This window comes from Bison bison, unplaced genomic scaffold (assembly GCF_000754665.1).
Source record: "Bison bison bison isolate TAMUID 2011002044 unplaced genomic scaffold, Bison_UMD1.0 scf7180017864289, whole genome shotgun sequence".
NCBI classification, from domain to species: Eukaryota; Metazoa; Chordata; class Mammalia; order Artiodactyla; family Bovidae; genus Bison; species Bison bison.
Window position 1 is genome coordinate 11,108,870 of NW_011494861.1, and position 8,677 is coordinate 11,117,546.

Genomic DNA, 8,677 nt, shown 5'->3' on the forward strand with positions numbered 1-8,677 from the left:
CCTGCAGGAGGAGCCCAAGCTTTGGGCCATGGGTGCCCCATGGAGGCCAGTGGGCACATGGTCCCCTCTCTGGTTCTGGGCCTCCCCCTCTTGGGCCTGGGCTTAGGCAGGGCCAGGCTTTGCCAGGAGCCTGAGCAGGTACTTTGGACACAGACACAGCCTTGTGGGCTGGAGCCTGGGAGCTGTGACAGGTACTTTATGGGCACTGCTGCGAGGCTAGCATAGGACAGGTGCAGTGGTTGCCCCAGCAGCGGAGCAGCCCAGGGCCTGCTCATTCTGGTCAGAGGCATGTGTGTGCGGTTGCCTCCCTGGTTCCCTTCGCATCCAGGCACACGTGGGAGCATGACCCCATCCTGCCTGGGAGTCTCAATGGCTGTGAGGCCTCTGCTATCTCCTCTGTAGTGGGGCTTGGTGGCCAGCATATCTGCCTGGAAGCCAGTGTGTCCGTGGGCAATGGGGTGGGCATGCTGTCAGAGCCCAAGTTTCTGTGGACTTAGCTGAGCATGCACAGACCCTAGGCTGGGCCCTGCTGCTCCGGGAGCAGAGGATCTACTTGTGGGCAGGAGTCAGCCCACTGGCCGGGGTTTTTGGACTGCAGGTGCAGGCTCTGTTGGCACAGGCACCACCTGCAGGGTCACCATTCTTGTCTAAGGCTGTTGATCTCTCAACCTTGACCTTCCAGGCTTTGTGGAGCACATGGAAGGGGGTGGGGAACTGGAGGCACAGAGGCCGCAGGATAGGAGGGCATTTCTTTGGGCTCAGGCCTTTGGTCCCTCAGAGATCCCAACTGTCAGGGTGGTGGCCTTTCCTGGCCTGTTGGACCTCCTCCCAGGCCTCAGTGCTGGGCACCCATCCAGCCGATGTCCCTTCTCTCTCAGATCAGGCTCCATGTCCAGCAGTTCCTGCCCCGGGGCAGCCTGGGCCAGGGCTGTCCTGCTGAGGTTCCCACACCTGGGAGCCACTGGCTAGAAGGACACTGGAAGTCTGCCAGAGTGCCAACTGGGAGGGGGAGCTGCTGTAGAGATGGAGCCCTGTGGGGGTCGGGGGCCTGTCAGAGGAGCCCAGAGAAGTTGGGAAGGGGGTGTTAGGGACAGGGGTGGGGGTACTTGAGTCACCACATCAGGGAATCGGCCACTGCTGGCACATTTCACCCCAGAAGGGCCAGGCTGGAGCTTGGGCTGTGTCCAAACCAGGAAACACCAGAGTATTTGGTGGAAGAGGTGAGGTCAGGGTGGGCGAGGCCAAGGAGGAAGGAGCCGACAGAGGACACTCAGGGCTGGTCTGGGCACCCTATGGGGAGGGCCTCTCACCCCCAGAAGCTCCAGACAGGCAGCCTTGGGGACATATGCACAGCCTGACCTCAGTTAGACTTCCTGGGAGCTCGGTTAGGCCCCTGGGTCCCCAGGACACTCCTGGACGCTGATCTGAAGCCGCAAGGGGGCCACCTGCAGCCCTGGGGTCCGGTGGGCAACTTTCAGATGTCCCCTCCCACCCCCATGGAGTTCAGAGGCTGAGTCCCAGGGTCAGGCCAAGGTGGGGACTGGGGGGCTCAGCCAGGGCAGCGGTCATGCCACTGGGCGTGTAGAAAGGGTACCCAAAGGGCAGCCAAAGTGGTGCTGCCCCTGTTTCCCCACCTGCCAGTCAGGACGAGCCAGAGGCCCTAGCGGCTGTGGCTACAGCTGCCCCACCTCCACATGCAAGGCACAGTGCCCATACTAGACAGAAACCTGGCTCCCCAGGCGCAACTGGCTGAGGTGATGGCCAGGATGGCAGGTGAGTGGACCCATAGGACCAGGGGCAGCATCCAGAAGGGCTGCTTGGCCATCCCGAGGGAGCGTCCCAGAGCCTAAAAGGAAATACCCAGGAAGGTACCGGAAGCCCCAACTCCCTACAGCCAAGGGACCTGGGGTGGCCAGGGGCCCAGCTCAGGCCCAGGCAGACCCCAGTGGGCTCATCTGATGGTGGGGCTCCCCGTCCAGGCCCTACCCGCTAGCTGGGTCTGAAGGCCCACACGCTTGGCATTGTACTTAAGATCTGTGAAATCCTTTCCCAGGGGACCACGTCCTAGGATACCCCCACCCTCAGACACCTAGAACAGGCTCAGATCCCAATGCCTTGGGTGCCCAAGGGCCACCTGTCCCTGGTCTGAGCCTCTGCCCCCTTCTGCCCTGGCAGCTCTGGTGACCCCTCACTACTGACCACTCCACTTGCCCTCCTCCAGAATGTCTAATTAGGGCAGGCCAGCAGAGGTGCCCAGAAGCACCCCAAGGTGTGGGGAGGCCTAACAAATGTGGATGGTGTGCAACACAGAGACACCTTGAGGCCTAATGTGCAGTGATCAAAAATGGCCCTGGAGGGGCTGTGGTCAGGATGGGAGTCCTGGAAGCTACATCATGTGGGTCAGTGCTGGCAGTGGGTCTGGAGGTTGGAGGTGGGGGGCCCATACCCATTCTCCCACCCATGGATCATGATCCAGTTCTCAGGACCCTGTGGGCTCCTGAGCCCAGGTCCACATCTGCTGCTATCTCATGTTTCCCTGGAAACATGGGCTCCTCTGGGCCCACCTGACTGTAGCCATCACTTCAGACCAAGATACGGATGTAGGTCAAGCCTGTGAGAGGGGGCAGGGGACCAGCTTGGCAGTGGGGAAGGACTGAGAGGGCCCAGCAGACACCAGCATGCCATGCGGGATGCGGGGGAAGGGGCTGTGCCGGATGTTTCAAGGATCGAGGCCAGGGCAGGGGGGTCAGCTGGGCTCCTTCATAAGAACAACTTCCTAACAGGTATTGTATCTAACTTGCAAATAAGCAAACAGGCTGAAACGGCCATATTTGAAGCTGACAAGGGTGTGAAGAATTCTGGTCAGTCTACTGTCTTTTACCCCAAACTCCACTTCTTGAGTAAGTTGAAACTCCAGCAAACATTGGTAAAACCACTCAGATCCTTGCTGTGGCTTCTCTGATACTGGAAGTCACACAAAGACCTTCACAGGCAGCAAAGCCACGTCTCCTGCAAACATTTAGAGAATTATCTGAAAATTAATCAAGGGACACCTCAACTAAAATGGAGTTGGGAGGCGACAAGGTGGAAGTCCTCAGGCATGTACCCCCAGTGTCCACACAGAACCAGAGAGGAGGGGAGTCCCAGCACCTGTGGCCAGAACAGCCATCTCACCGCCACCACCCGGCAGATCTCCCTGCCTGGCAACGGCTCAGCCAATGAGAAGCCACCTTATTTAAACTCCAATGTTTCCTCTAATGGACTTCTTGTTTATAACAACTTCCCTTCCTCCTTTATAAAAGAATGTTCTCTCTGCTTTACCAGACTTGCATGTAGTTATCACAGTTGCATGTCCTGAGTTATAATTCTTTGCTGCTGCCAAACAAACCTGAAAGAAAGTGGAAGTCGCTCAGTTGTGTCCGACTCTTTGCAACCCCATGGACTATACAGTCCATGGAATTCTCCAGGCCAGAATACTGGAGTGGGTAGCCTTTCCCTTCTCCAGGGGATCTTCCCAACCCAGGGTTTGAACCTAGGTCTCCCACTTTGCAGGTGGATCCTTTAACAGCTGAGCCACAAGGGAAACAAACGTGACTTTCTGTTAAAATAACTGGCTGTTTTTTTGCTTTATTTTAGGTGAACAATCATTAACAGGACAAAGAAAAGGGGGCAGGATACAAACTCTGGAAGTGTGACCATGGAGCAAAGACTCCAGCAATGGTCGAAGGCCTGGGTAACACTGTCCTCTGTGCTGGAGTGGCCAGCCCAAGAGGGGAAGGTGACTTGGCACTCCAACATCATTTCAGAATTGTTAAAATGAACTGTCTCAGATAAAATGTAAGAAAGACTCGGCTATAAAGTTTTTGCTACTTTTCATACAATTGCTTTTGAAATTATTTGACTACAAGTAACTCACTGACCAGCAACAACCAGTGCTGCTGGGCAGTCATCAAGCATCTCAGAGTTGTGTGCAAAGTAGGAAAATCTACCCTATAAACTTTGTTCAGTGTCCTGAATACTCACTTTTAGGGATGATGAAGGTGTCATATTCTGCTCCGAGATACAGATGTTAAGAGAACTTCACTTTTGCTTCTTTTTTGCATTTTAGGCCCAGGCCCCTGACCAACCCCTGGGGTGTCCAGGCCTTTCCTCCAGTCATACCTTCTGGAGGATCCCAAGGAAAACCCTTCCCCTGCACCTCGTGGCCCAAACCCTGCCTGTAGACGCCAGAGGTAGGCAGATACCACCATCCATTAACTGACCCTCTGGCCAAGATCTAAAGGAGAAACTATTAATTTTAAAACAATATGAAGCTAAATATATGAAAGTCTGACAAGAAGAATAGGCCTTGGACTTCCCTAGTGGTACAGCGGATAATAATCCACCTGCCAATGCTGGGGCACGTGTTTGATCCCCGGTCCGGACAGATTCTGCATGCCACAGAGCAACTAAAAACCGTGCACCCAACTACTGGAGCCCATGCTCCTGGCCCATGCGTGCTCCACAACAAGAAAAGCCACCACCATGAGAAGCCCACGCATTGCAACAGAGTAGCCCCTGCTCGCCACAACTACAGAAAGCCCCCGGACAGCAACACGTACCCAGGGCAACCGATATAAATACTTTTTTTTAAGTAGGCCTTAAGAAGAGCCCATTAGAAACTTCTCTGGCGGCTGACCAAGACACCAAACTTCCAACGCTGACGGCATGGGTTCAAAAACTAGGTCCCACATGCGGAAACTAACACCCAGGACAGACAAATAAAAATAAATATTAAAATGAAGAGGAAGAAGAGCCCATTAGCAGTAACCTCGCTCCTAAAAATTACCTTTAAAAGTAAGTGGAGAGAATTCCTTGGCAGTCCAGTGGCTAGGACTCCTAGCTTTCACTGCAAGAGCCTGGGTTCAATCCCTGTTCGGGAACTAAGATCCCACAAGCAGTGTGGCACGACTAAAAATAAATTATTTTTTTTTTTTGCTAAAAATTAATAATGTAAGCCAGGAGGAAAACCGGGCCAGGAAGATGCTGCGCATGGTGCCAGGGATGGGTGGGGGTAGGGGCGCGTGCGCAGGCAAGACAGTCCCACTGAAGCCCCTCAGAGACTTGGGCCAAGGCCACGCCCCCTGGTGGAACTCCCCAAACTCAGCCAACCAGCGTCCTCGTGAGGGGCGTGGCCTTGGATTCTAGCTGCCCCTAGAGCACCTCCGTTGCTGGCTTCCTCAGCTAGGACAGTCCCTTTGTCTTTCCTCTTCTAAGGGAGGCTCCTTGAGGCTGAAATTTCTGTCTCTTGAAACCAAAACTCAGAGCCAGCTTATAGGTCGGCTCCTCCACGAACTTGCCGCTCCCTGGGTCGCGGTGGTACGGCCTGGAAGTTATCAAGGGGAGGGCGGTTCCCAGAAGCATCACCCCTGACTGGGCTGAATTGGTACGGCCCGGAGGATACCAAGGGGACGACCGTGAGAGGGTGCCGTTATCCAGAAGCACCTGCCCCGCTGGCCGAGATGGTACGGCCCGGGACGTGCCAAAAGAACAACCGCGAGGGGGAGCCATCACCCAGCAGCACCACACCAGCCTGGGCCGAGGTGCTACAACGCAGAGGGGACCAAGGCCGCGGGGGCCGCCATCGCCCAGCTGCACCACCCTCGCCTGGGCCACGTATTACGGCCCGGAGAGTACCAAGGCCGCGCGCCGCCATCGCCCAGCAGCACCACCTCCACCTGGGCTGATGAGGTACGGCCCGAAGGGTGCCAAGGGGATGACCACGGGGGTCGCCATTGCTCAACAGCACTATCCCCACGTGGGCTGATGTGGTACGGCCCAGGGGAGTCCCTAGGGGACGACCACGGCGGGAATCGCCCAGCAGAGCGTCCCCGCTCCCAGCACCCAAGCGGCAGCTGAGAAGCCCAGACCCTCAGGACACTGCGGAACAACTCCCGGGGGATGGGTCACGCGGGATGGCTAGGAGCCGCGGCGGACTTCAGACGCGTCACTTCCGGCGCGTGGCTTCCGGGCCAGTAGCGGCTTCTCTCCGCCTTCGGCCCCGCCCCGTCGCCCGCCGGGACCTGCGGGTTTTCTCCGGGTCCGCCCACCCAGCCCGACCCGCAGCCTTCGGCTCCTTGAGCCGGGGTCACCGGGATGAGGGCGGGTCGCTGTGTGGAGTAGGGGGCGACGAGGCCCTAGATGACCGCTCCGTCCGTTCCGGCGCGCCGGGTCCCCGCCCGGCTGCGGGGCCGGGCCCACGTCCCTGAGGCTGCGGGACCCGCTCGGCATCTACCCGGGGGCTCCTTGGTGGGTGAAGGGCTGAATAAAGTTGGCGGGGCGGGTCACCTCCGGGGGTCGCCCTTTGAGTCCGTGCCGACCCCCCGCTTCCCCTGGCAACTCGGCCAACCCCGGGCATTGGCACGCGCGCCTGGGCGTCTGAGGCCGCCCGGGGGTGGGAGGGAACCGTCCCTAGAGCTTTCACGCCGGCTCCGCTCCTGCAGCGTCCACCACGTGGGCCCCAGCCACGCCTTACAGGCGTCCAGGTGGACCTTAGGCCTCCGAGGCCGGCGCCACGTTCCCGCTCCAAATCTGCCCGCGGCGGGCGGGGCACAGATGGGGCGGGAGCTGGGAGTCCTCGGGGCCCGCAGCGCCTGGATACCTGGGGGTACTGTCAGAGGCGGAGGTGGGGACACAGGGTCGGGGCCCTTGTGTTTTAACACCCACCCCCCCACCGATGCGCCCCGAGGTGGGCACGGCCCTGAAGCAGCAGGTGCAGCCGCTCCTGAAAGAACCGGGTGGTGCTGTGTCCACTTCAGGCACAGTCGCCGGCAGCAAATTCGTTGCAGTTGGTGTCTTCGCAGGATTAAAAAAAAACTGGAAATTATATAATGACTGACGTCCTGCCAGGCGCCGGTCCTAGCGAACGGTTATTTTGTAAATTGGGTTGGGAAACTCCCAGTCAGGCCCAGAGCTAAGACTTCATTGTAGTTCTCAGCCTACTTTCTGTATGGGGTTTATAGGGCTTGCAGTGCCGCCCCCTCCTCCCTCAGCGCTCACGCTCTGAAGCCTTGAAAAACCTTGCTCACCCGCCGCTGCCGTTTAAAAAAAAAAAAAAACTATTTAGAAGCAGACTTTGTTTAATGGCTTAAAGTTCTTTGTTTTTCAGTAGAGTGCAATGTTCTTTACCCAAAATCCTTTAACTTGCAAGTAACATTTTAAAGCAGAATGAAATAATACTAAACTGCCTGAAAAGGAACATTAAGAGAGGGAACAGGAAAAGTTTTTACATTAAAGAAATTATTTTTGTCTTAAAATTGAAGTATAGTTGATTTACAGTGTTCGTTGCTGGTGTATGGTAAAGTGATTCAGTTGTACATACATAACATTCTTTGTCATTCTTTTCCATTCCATCATAGGTTATAATAAGATACTGGCTATGGTTCCCTGTTTTATATATAGTAGATCTTGTTAAAAAATCAATTTTCAATGCAAATAAATTAGAAATTGGAGAGAATGCAAAAAAAAAACCTGAAGGATCTGAGATTCTGCCTCTGAGAGTTGACCACAGTTGTTACCTTGGCCTGTGTTCTTCTGAACCGTTGGTACTTTTTAAACCTGAACACAATGTACAGAGAGCCTGTAACTCTGACTCTGCTCTCATTTTCTCTATGACAAATATATTTTTGTCACAACTGGTAGGGCTACAGCGTCCCATTATGTGACAGAGTTGGTTACAGTTTTTTTAATCTGCCACTTAGCCAGTGTCAGCTTCTCAGTCTTAAAAACAAAGCTTTTGAACATCTTTGTATGTACAAGCCTGGGCCTTTCTTGGATTATTTCTTTAGGATAAAGCCCTAGAGGTGGAATTTCTGAATTAAGAGTATGAAATTTGTAGACTTTCACTGTATTTTATCTAAACTGCCCTGTTGACAATGTGAACCGACCTAGATTTCCTCACCAGGTGTTTGAGAGCATCCTGAGTTGCTTGTTGTAGAACAGAAGACTCTTGACCTCTGACTATGGGCCTCAGAATTCAGGGTTCTGCAAAACTGGATGGGAAAGTTGACAACTTCCTGTCAGTAACTTCCACCCCGAGCTTCCCTTCAGTGGTTAATGTGCCCCAGTGGTCCTGGCCGCCCACGTTTCAGAACCAGGCAGCCTCCCCAGGGTCTAGAGCCCCTGTTGCAGGGTTGGTGGAGGCTGGGAGGGTCTCAGTGCCTGCATGTGATGAAAGCATCATGTGTGTACTTTTTGCAACGTGATGCTGGTTTCCTTTCAGTGCCCCGTCTGGACCTTGTCCTGCGGAGGCTTTGGACAGGAGCACAGTGGAGTCAACCCTCACCTCATAGGCTGCTGGCTCTGAGCTGAGCGGAAGAGGCTACATTACAGTTCTTGTCATTTGTGCTATAAGCCCAGAGGGCAGTAATTCAGACCTGTGTCACCAGGGGCCTGGAGGTGGGGGACCCCACAAGCCCTGCGCTCAGCCTGGTCCACCCCATCTCCAGGCCACCCTGGGTGAGGTCAGTTTTCATCGTTACCAGGTTGGGCTGCTGACCTTTGGCTTTTCACAGGATAAAAACTGCCTCTCGTGAAGGTGCCTTGAGTCACAGAGACTGAGAAAGAAGACGGCGGTCAGAGCCAGGGAGGGCAGCTGGGGTCCCAGTGGGCCTGGCTGAGCTGGACCTGCTGGGTTCTA